Source organism: Hyaena hyaena, unplaced genomic scaffold, assembly GCF_003009895.1.
Source record: "Hyaena hyaena isolate Hyena2069 unplaced genomic scaffold, ASM300989v1 scaffold_134, whole genome shotgun sequence".
Classification (NCBI taxonomy): domain Eukaryota; kingdom Metazoa; phylum Chordata; class Mammalia; order Carnivora; family Hyaenidae; genus Hyaena; species Hyaena hyaena.
In genome coordinates this window covers 3,237,118-3,246,874 of record NW_024080766.1, presented here as the reverse complement: position 1 = coordinate 3,246,874, position 9,757 = coordinate 3,237,118, and positions in this window count along the sequence as shown.

Sequence of the window (9,757 nt, the reverse complement as noted above, 5' to 3'; positions counted from 1 at the left end):
TAAGAGTCAGACACTCAATCAACTAAGTCAGCAGGTGCCCCTGAATTGTTTTCAATAAGTAATGTGTGACTATTCTTATCTTTGTTCCTCTGTAATCTCTGTATAAAACATATCTTTTTTTGTTCTTGTAAGATTTTTTTATAGTCACTTGATTTAAGTAATTTGATTATAATGTGACATGGTGTGAGTTATTTCTCCTTTTTCATGTTTCTTATCCTTGGAATTTGTTGAGTTTCTTAAATCTGCTACTTGGTGACATTAATGAAATTTGAAAACATTCTGCCATTATTTCTTCAATTAGTTTTGTTTTTCTTCCCCCATTCTCAGGAGGTCTAAGTGCACATATTCTGATCCATTTCAAGTTGCCTTACAGACTACTTGTGCTTTATTCATTTTTATTAAATTCTTTTTCTATTTGTCTTTCATGTTAGGTAGTGTCTCTTGCTATGTCTTCAAGATTACAAATGCTTTTTGTAACCACAGGAATATCTCTCTCTCTGTCTCTCTCTCTCTGTCTCTCTCTCTCTCTCTCCTTAATAGATAACGGACATCATTCTCAACAAGTCAGTCCAAATCAGCCCCTTTGAGGAAAAAGAAATTAAGGTTAGGGGATCATGTACAAGCTGAAGAATATGAATATGATTACGAACGTAGAAATTACCTAAGCCAGAGAGCCATTTGGGTATTTTGCCTTTAAATGAAAAGTCCTTTGCATCCAGTTGCACCACCTTGCTCCACGGCCACTTCCCAGTACAGCTGTGTCGTCCAAGAGCAGTCAGTCACTTCCCACTTCAGCTCTGGACAAGTCTGAGACGTGCTGTAACTTGGACACGTCTAAGCAGCAGCTGTGTGGCATTTTCAGAAGGTGGCATGGTCCTCAAGTGTGTTACTGGTATTTTTACATCAGCAAACTAACTCAATTTTACAAATTGCGACAAAAATGAAAGCTATTTCTCTTTATGCATTTTATTCTCTTAGAATAAAATAAGTACGTGCTGCTGTAATAAAATTGCCTTTAATCACTTAACAAGCCTAACCTTGACTCAAGCAGTGAATGCCTATAAACATAATAAATGAAAAAGCTAAGTATTTTTATAATATAAAACAGTATCATTTATAGCTTATCAATCATGTATTGTCCAGCAAAAATAAAAAGCCTGATGGAGAATTAAGTTATCTTCATAACTGCAAATGATGGAGGCTATTTTTGTTAAGACTGTCAGAATTCACTAACCACAGTATGACATAGAGTCCAAAGAGTGCAGTAACCTCCTTACCATGTTAATTAATTGTTCTCTGTTGAAGATCTACTGTGTTGTCTAATTGAACAATAATTCAAGTAGAGCGTCCCAGAAAAAAACCACTTGGGCTCCCACTTTGGAGTCTAGCTGGCGGCTCTGAGCCGTGCCAATGGCCCTGACTCGCCCTGACTTTGTGTCCTCTCTTAGAGGCCTGTATTCTGCACACATCTTCATTACCAGTGGGCTGAAAACGACCTTGGGTTGAGTGTTTTGTTTGGGAGTTATTTCACCAGGGCCTTTTGAACAGTAGTGTCCCAATGAAGTTCTAGACATTATTTATGTAAGAATGAGCTTTTTTTAAAAACAACAACAATATCCTTTCAGAAATTTCTAACTACTTTGTAACTGCATGACTTAACCTGGTGATAAAAGCAGTTATTAAAAGTCTACCTTTTCCAAAAAAAAAAAAAAAAAAAAAAAAAAAAAAGATTACAAATGCTTTCTTCTCTAATGTCTAAACTGAAATTAATCCCATTCAATGAATTTTTCTTTCGTAAGTGAAATTTTCAGCCCCCAGAGTTCAATTTGTATGTTCTTCATATTTTCTAAGTCTCTACTTAACTTTTGAACATACAGAGTACAATTTAAGAACTTTTTAAATGTCCTTGTCTTCTAATTCTGAAATATGTGTCAGTTTTGGTTGAGCGACTTGTCTCTTCATCACAGGTCATGTTTTTCTGCTTCTTTGTCTGGCAATGTGAATTGGATCAGGGCATCGTTAGTTTTACTTTTCTGGTTGTTGGATATATGAATATATTGATCTTTTTGTTCTTGGGCACAGTTATGTTACTTGAAAGCAGTTTGATCCTCTCATGTCCTGCTTTTAAAGTTTGTTGGGAGGGACGGAAGCAATGCTCAGTCGGTGGCCAGCTCCTCCTCCCTGCTCAGATGAGATCTTCCTGAGAGTACAACTCAGTGGTCAGGATCATGAGTTCTGGTCTGTTTGGTTAAACAGGTACTAAGACCTCAATGAGTGCCCAGCACTGTCACCTGTCATCCTTTCTGGTGGTTCGTTCCCAGCCTTGCGAGTTTCTTCACTTGGGAGTTTGGATAAGCCTAGAGCTAAATTCTCTGCAGAATCTTATAAAACACCCAGAGGATCAGCTCTTCGGGGTTCTGCCCTCTGATGCCCTCTTCTGAAATACTCTGGCCACCATCATCTCCTTGGATGCTCACTTGCATCTGCTTCGCAAGAGGGTCCACTGGGAGCCAGCAGGGAGTGTCCCCCAGCATTCTGGTCTTGACCTTCTCAGAGCTGTAAGCCATCACAGGGCTGGCCAGGGTTACCTTCCATATCCTAAGTATCTTCACTGCCTGGCATCCAGTGTCTTGAAAAACATATATTATCCAGTTTGTCTGTTTTCAGCTGCTTCAGGCAAATGGGTTCATCTGGTTCCTGTTAGTCCATGTTGGTTTGAAGTGGAATTCTCTACAGCACATCTCTGTTAACGACCGAATCTTGGCATTCTGTTTGGCTATTTGAGTTCACTTAGAAAGTGTTAAAAATAACAAATAATTTGGTGTGTTCCCTGTGATATAATCTATTCTAAGTACAAGGCACGTAAAATTCCTAAAAGTGACTGAAAATTTCAAACAGCCGTATTCACCCTCCAGGACCAATAATAGAATTAGGGGTTCTTGCATTACATGTCCATTACACAGAAATTATTAGTATACTTGGTTTTTTTTTAATGTTTATTTATTTATTGAGAGAGGGGGAGGGGCAGAGAGAGAGGGAGACACAGAATCCCAAGCAGGCTCTGTGCTGTCAGTGGCAGAGCCTGATGCAGGGATCGATCTCACAAATCATGAAATCATAACCTGAGCGCAAATCAAGAGTGAATGCCTAACCAACTGAGCCAGCAGGGACCCCTATTTTTTAAACTTTATTTTTAAAGTAATCTCTACATCTCACGTGGGGCTTGAAGTCACAAGGCTGAGATCAAGAGTCACATGCTTTACTGACTGAACCAGCCAAGAGCCCCTACACCTGTTCTAATATAGTGATGTCGCGCCCTTGTTTTCCATTACTATTTTGTCATCTATCGTGTTCATGGATAAAATTTCAATTGCTCCACAGTCATTGGTATTTCCTCCCAACAGTTTTCCCAGCCAGAGCTTGAAAACAAAACAAAACAAAACCAAAATACCAAACACACACACACACACACACACACACACACACACACCAGCAGAAAGCACCTCCTGCCAAGTCCTACACTTTCCTCTGTTCCAGACACAGACATACATTGTAAATATATGTGAGCTATGTATTTTTCCCAGCTACTGGTTTTTATATTGACCGGGAAGTTGATTTAAAATAAGAGACCACTCTAGAGAATCAAATTATATGCAAACCAAGCACTTCCTGCCCATAATATTTAGTGTTTAGGTCGTTTGGTTTGTGATCCATTTAATTAACATCTTTAATTAAAAAAAATAAATTAAAGGCAAATGGAGGGCCATAGTTGCTAAATTCCCAGCGAGGGTTTCCTTTCACCACCTAAGTCATTGGAATTCTGTTCCGCTTCGTTGCACTGCCGGCTGCTGGGGAAATTTTAATGGCGCTATCTTATGCAAAGGGTGTGCTCTGTAAGTAAAACAAATAAAAATGGGGAAATGTACACTTTGTACCTTTGAAAGGTTGCATGCAGCGGCCCCTGGGCCTTGGGTTACAAAAACATCTGAAATGAGCTGGGCAGTGGGAACGCGGTGGGACCTGTTAGGGAGGAGAGACAGTTGACTAAGCACTGAATGATTTAGTGCGTCATCCATTATTCCCTGGCTGTCATTTAAACAGGCCATCTATATGCATGATAGGACCAGGAGCCCAGAGAGGAGGTCGACACACGATTTATGGGTGAGGGCAAACACCTGTGGGCTAACCAGCTCAGAAATTAGCCACAAGTAGCATATTAGCGCAGCTAATCAGGCACGGTTCAGTATTTTCAGTTTCTTGATTTGCCCATAAATAAGCTTCTATGTGGCCGCCCCGAGGCCTCCTGGTGATTAACTGCCTTGACCTACGTGAAATGCACCGACTGGCAGCACAAGAGGCTTGCAGGTGTACGCTGGGATCAGATGACTCGAAACCTGTACCTCTGTGGGCAGAAGGTCTCCGAGTTTTGAGAATCGTGTTCGGAAGGCTTATCAGAGCACTTAACAATCAATTTAGTTTTCATTCCCTTACTCCTGTTATTATGTTGACAACTTGTAGACTCAGCGGCCCGGTCACCAGTCACCGGTCATAAAAGATTTTCTCCCTTCGTGTCTGTGGCAGAGCCCGAGGGGAGATGCATACGTGTTGATGTTACCATTTTCAGTAAGATTCAAACCTTCTGTATTATACTATTTTTTTGTATTTTTTTTTTTACACAGGGGGCCTTTATCACGAGCTAGTGTGCTTTGGTTCTGTCTGGAAAGATCCCCGGACTTGTCTTCCGTTTATAGTGATTAGGTCAGACTGTTCTATGTTTGAAATGAAAGGCAGCAGAGGCCAATAGCAGCAGGCCTAGGAGAAATGTATTGCAGCCAGTCTGTTAAAAACGTGTTATACATTATTGACTAGGTATTGCCTCTTCCTTTGATCTTCGAAGAAAGACAAGAGGATTAATAAAAACCAAACAGTCAGGACCCTGGGGCAAATAGTCTCTGTACTTTAGTGCAGGGGTTGGAGTTAATTATAAGGACAAGATAATTGATCTGGATGACTTAGGTATGTACAATTTCACAGGTAAAGATAAGCACTCTGAAGAAACTAGCAATTCATCAGGACAATGAACGTTTCCCCCTGTTATTTAAAAGTTTTTCTTTCCCAATCTCCTGGCCCGATGTATGCTGCTGGCTGCGTAGCTCCTGGACTTCTGTTACTCCACGTAAAACTCCCGTTATGTTGGGAGGGTCAGCACGATGATTCGCTCCGAGGTCTTCCCCTGACTGACCTCAGGTCATCATAAACCTTGGAAGAAATGGTAACAGAATAACTAAGCTGCTTGCATTATCTCCAGTTAGCCAGGGTGAGAACACTCATGTGTCGTTACGGAGTGGTTAGGAGTGGAAATTAAAATGTGGACACATAGAGACGGCAAGGGTCCAGGGTGAGGTGGTAAAAGATCTGTTTGCAGATGGTTGGGCAGATGGTACCCTAAGTGCCCGAGGGCAGAGAAGGCTCAGGTCCCTCAAGATTACAAACCTGAAATAGTGGTGTCCCTTCTAGAAAAGAAGTTCAGAGGAGGTTACTGAGAGATAGTAAACTATTTTAAGTGTGTTTCCATTTGTAAGTTAATAAATTCAGGAGAAACCCAGCTGAGATCTGAATGCTCAACCTTCTCCGCCCTGAGAGTTACATTTTAAACCAAACAGGACCCAGCGGACGCTGTTCCTCAAGGCAAGCACATGAATTGCAAATGGTAACTGCTAAGAGCTTTCCCAGGGGTTTGCTTCCTGTTGGGAACCCTTCAGTGATTTCATCCATTTACCTGTGGAAAAACATTGCACTTGTTAGCCTAAGCTCCACACTCAGGAGGTTTCCGTGCTTTACCAATGTGCAAAGCCACAGATCTGGCATCACTGGCTTTCTGTTATATTCTTCATGGAGTAAACTTGAACCTTTGGCTCCCAGCAGCCCTTCTCGGAGCTCCATGTGTATTTCCTTTAGCCGAGGGGTGCAAATACCAATGCTCCATGACAGAGGCGGGCAGAGGAGGCAACAGACAAATAAATGTTCATCTCCCTGAACTTATCACCTGCGTCCCCATAATTAGCATAATTTTCCAGATTCCATTACTATGGTAGAACCGATAGCCCCATCAAATATCCATGTGGTTTTTTTCTTTCTTTGAGACTCTAAGCTTCGGCGTAAGGTCATATCAGTAATTCTTGCCTATGGACCTTGAGGGGAAATGATGGGTCACTTCGAGGCCATTGCAATTGAGAGTATATGTGATTTACTTGTACTTCAGCCCACTATGTCTGCCATCCCATCCTCCAGGCTGGAAGCACATAACTCCAACACATGAAGTTTCCATTTGTTGAAAGCCTGAGCCTGTGAGTTCCCACTTGGAAGTGAGTTGTTTGTGTAGACCGCCAAGTTCACACTGGACCAGCATTTCAGTTAGTGATGCATTTTTTTCTGTTAGTCCAACTTAGCCTACCCTACTGATGGAACCACTTTCCAATAGTGTAACACTAGCCAAGGTCTCCTTCTGAAAAACTTTTAGAATGATACCACTGGATTTCATTGAACAAACCCATGGAAAGCACTATAAAAGCACATGGTGGTGTCCAATAAATGTTAGCTGTTATAAGTACCACCTACAGAATTTTGTTCCTCCATAGGATTACAGAGTAGATAAGAACACAGCTTTCATCTCTCCAGTGAACAAAATAAGTGTCCTTCCCAACATGACTTTTTCAACATCATTTCTTTTTAAAGGGGGAAATATCAAGACGATTCCCCTTCAGTCTTTCTGTTCTCCTCTCATGATTATTATTCTCTTGTGATCAACTAACATAAGCCTATTTCAGTTGTGCAGTATTTTATATTCTCTGAATTGGGGGAACATTCTTTTCCCATCAAAGCCGTTAAAAAAATCACTCTGCCATGAATGGAAAGTCTGAAATTTATTTGAGAGAGAGGAAACAAAAAGCCTCAGGTCTCTTGTTAAGTCCGTGTATCCCGGGAGGTCACCTTTCACTTACACAAGTTTTAATTGATTCCTAATTGCTTTTGTGGCATCTTTATATACAAGGAGACACATTCAAAGCGGAAAATAATAGTTAGTAGTACAGTTTCTTTCACTGAGTTGAAAGAAGGCCATGTTTGTTATGAACACTAAGGAGTGTATGTGATCATTAGTAATTCTTTACATCTGTGTTTACCTCTGAGGAGCTTTGAGCTAATGAATTCTGCAGATATAAATAACAAGAAAATCCAGGAGAAGATCTCATTTTTTCCCATGGACATTACCTGGTTAACATAAATTGGCAAGGCGTTATGATTCACCTAACTGAGAAAATACTCTTGGCTAAGTACTTACCATTTTCACTTTGCAAGTTGGCTACAGGACATATGAGTAATACTATAAATGATTGGCAATACTTTCAGATTAGCAGCCACCAGCTCTAAAGAAAGAAAAGGTCTTCCAACTTTCTGTTTTTAAGAGAGATTTTAATTTTCAGTAATTTCTATGCTCAACATGGGGCTCAAACTTACAATTCTGAGATCAAGATTCACACATCCACTGACTGAGTCAGCCAGATGCCCTCAAACTTTCAATTTTAACTTGAAAAAGTTCTGAGGATCTCATCAAAAATGTACATGGTGACTACAGTCGGTAATGCTGTAGTTTTGTATAATCAAAATTTTCTAAGAGAGTAGACTTTAGTGTTTTCACACGCATAAATCTAGAGTTACATATGGGGATGGATGCCTAAATTAATTCAATGGGGGAACCATTTCCCAATGTATATGGACATCAAATCATCACTTTGTGTACTTTAAACATCTCGCAATTTTATTTGTCAATTATATCTCAGCAAAGCTGAAACACGTGAAGAACAAAAGGGTTTTACCAAAGCCAGAGTGGTAGGCTTCCCTGCCGTCTAAAATCACTGTTCAGAACCAGTCCTTAAAAAAAATAGAGAGCATAAAGTAACTCTTCTTTCCTGAGTTCTCTTCAAGTCTTTCTGTAGGGAAATCTCAACTCAAATGCTACCTTTGCACGAAGGCGAGAAGACAGGGGTCAGTCCAGGCACTGCTGTTAGAAACCACTCGAAGCAGCCGGCTTCTGGTGGGACCGTGGGCTAACGGGACCGGCCGCCAAGCACCAGCGGGAGTTCATGACCAGGTGCTTAGTGGTGCCTCCGCCCTAACGTGTCCTGACTCACCCTGCAGGTGGGGGGTTGTGCCCTGTAGCTGCATCAGTCCCATTCTTGCCCTTCAGAGAATATTACACCTGCCCTTGCATATGTTGCTCTAAGGCAAAGCTGTTTCTCTGCCCTTCCGGTATCTGAAAATGTAGTTTCCATATTGCCCATGCCTCCTTTCTATGCGGTGTTTTAGTCACGAGCAAATATTCACGAATGTTGGGTCTGTGCTGTCTCTCGAAATACCTAATACAGAATTTATTGTGCCTTAAACCTTGAGAGATCTTCACGGCTGGGTTCAAACGTTTGGTAATATCTGTAATGATAAACAGCTTTAATTTTGAAATCAAAACCACGTTTTTGTCAGTCATTTATAGAGTCAATATCATCAAGTGATAATTTTCTCTAAAATGTTATCAGCAAAGATGAAGCTTGATTAATGTAGAATAAGACCTTTTCATAATAAAGCTTGATTTATGTAGAGCAAAGGCATTTTTTTAAGGAACAGGATTGCCATATATTTAATTCTACTTAAGCCTTTTTTTGCTAAGCTCACATTCCCCTTTCTGCCCTATTGCGTACAGTCTTCTCAGAATATATTAGTGTAAGAGTCACATCTACCTTGACACCACTGTCTTCTTTTGTGCCAAGCAGAATGCTCAGAACACACAGGTAGAGAGTTGGCTGTGTTGTGAGGATACATAAACAAAAAAGTGAGTTTGTACAAAGACAGCAGGAACTAGAAAATGCTGATTAAGAGTCAAAAAACCTGGGCCGCCTGGTTGGCTCAGTTGGTTAAGCATCCGACTTTCAGCTCAGGTCATGATCTTGTGGTCCATGAGTTGAGCCCCACATTGGGCTCTGTGCTGATGGCCCAGAGCCTGAAGTCTGTTTCAGATTCTGTGTCTCCCTCTCTTTCTGCCCATCCCCCACTCACACTCTCTCAAAAATGAATAAGTGTTTAAATACTTTTTAAAAAGAGTAAAAAAAAAAACAAAAAACAAAAAACCTGTGTCCTCAGTCTCATCTTTGACCATCCAACAGCTGAGAGACAATAAAATAGGTCAGGACCCCTTGACTTCATTCAAAGATGTGGTGATCCTGAAACAAATAATTTCTGGCCTGGAAATCTACCCCTTTTTCCAGTTCAGGAATCTGAGGCTTAGAAAGACCACTGCCGTGTGAAAGGTTATGGGGTATCAACTCCAAGAGGCAGGTCTGGGAAGCAAGTCTTCACCTCCCAGGTCCAAGAAGATCAGATCAGAGAGTGTTTGCTCTCTGAATCCCAATGGCTTCTCTGGTGACAGTATCAGCCTTGAAAGGTTGCAGTGGGGATTAAGGAAGTCAGGATCTACACGGCATCCAGCACAGCACTTGAGATGTGTAAATGCTGCCTAATGCACCGATCTAATTGATCCATCTGCTCATCACAGATGGTAATTGGTGATGGGGGTATGTGGGCAGGGGGTCTCCTGCTTTGAGAATCTTCCGAGTTTCACTCTAGACTTTGACATGACCTTTTCATAATGCAATTTGTGTCTTGGAAGTGAAATCTGTTGTTGACCTTCTTTGTGGTGGCAGCTCCTTGT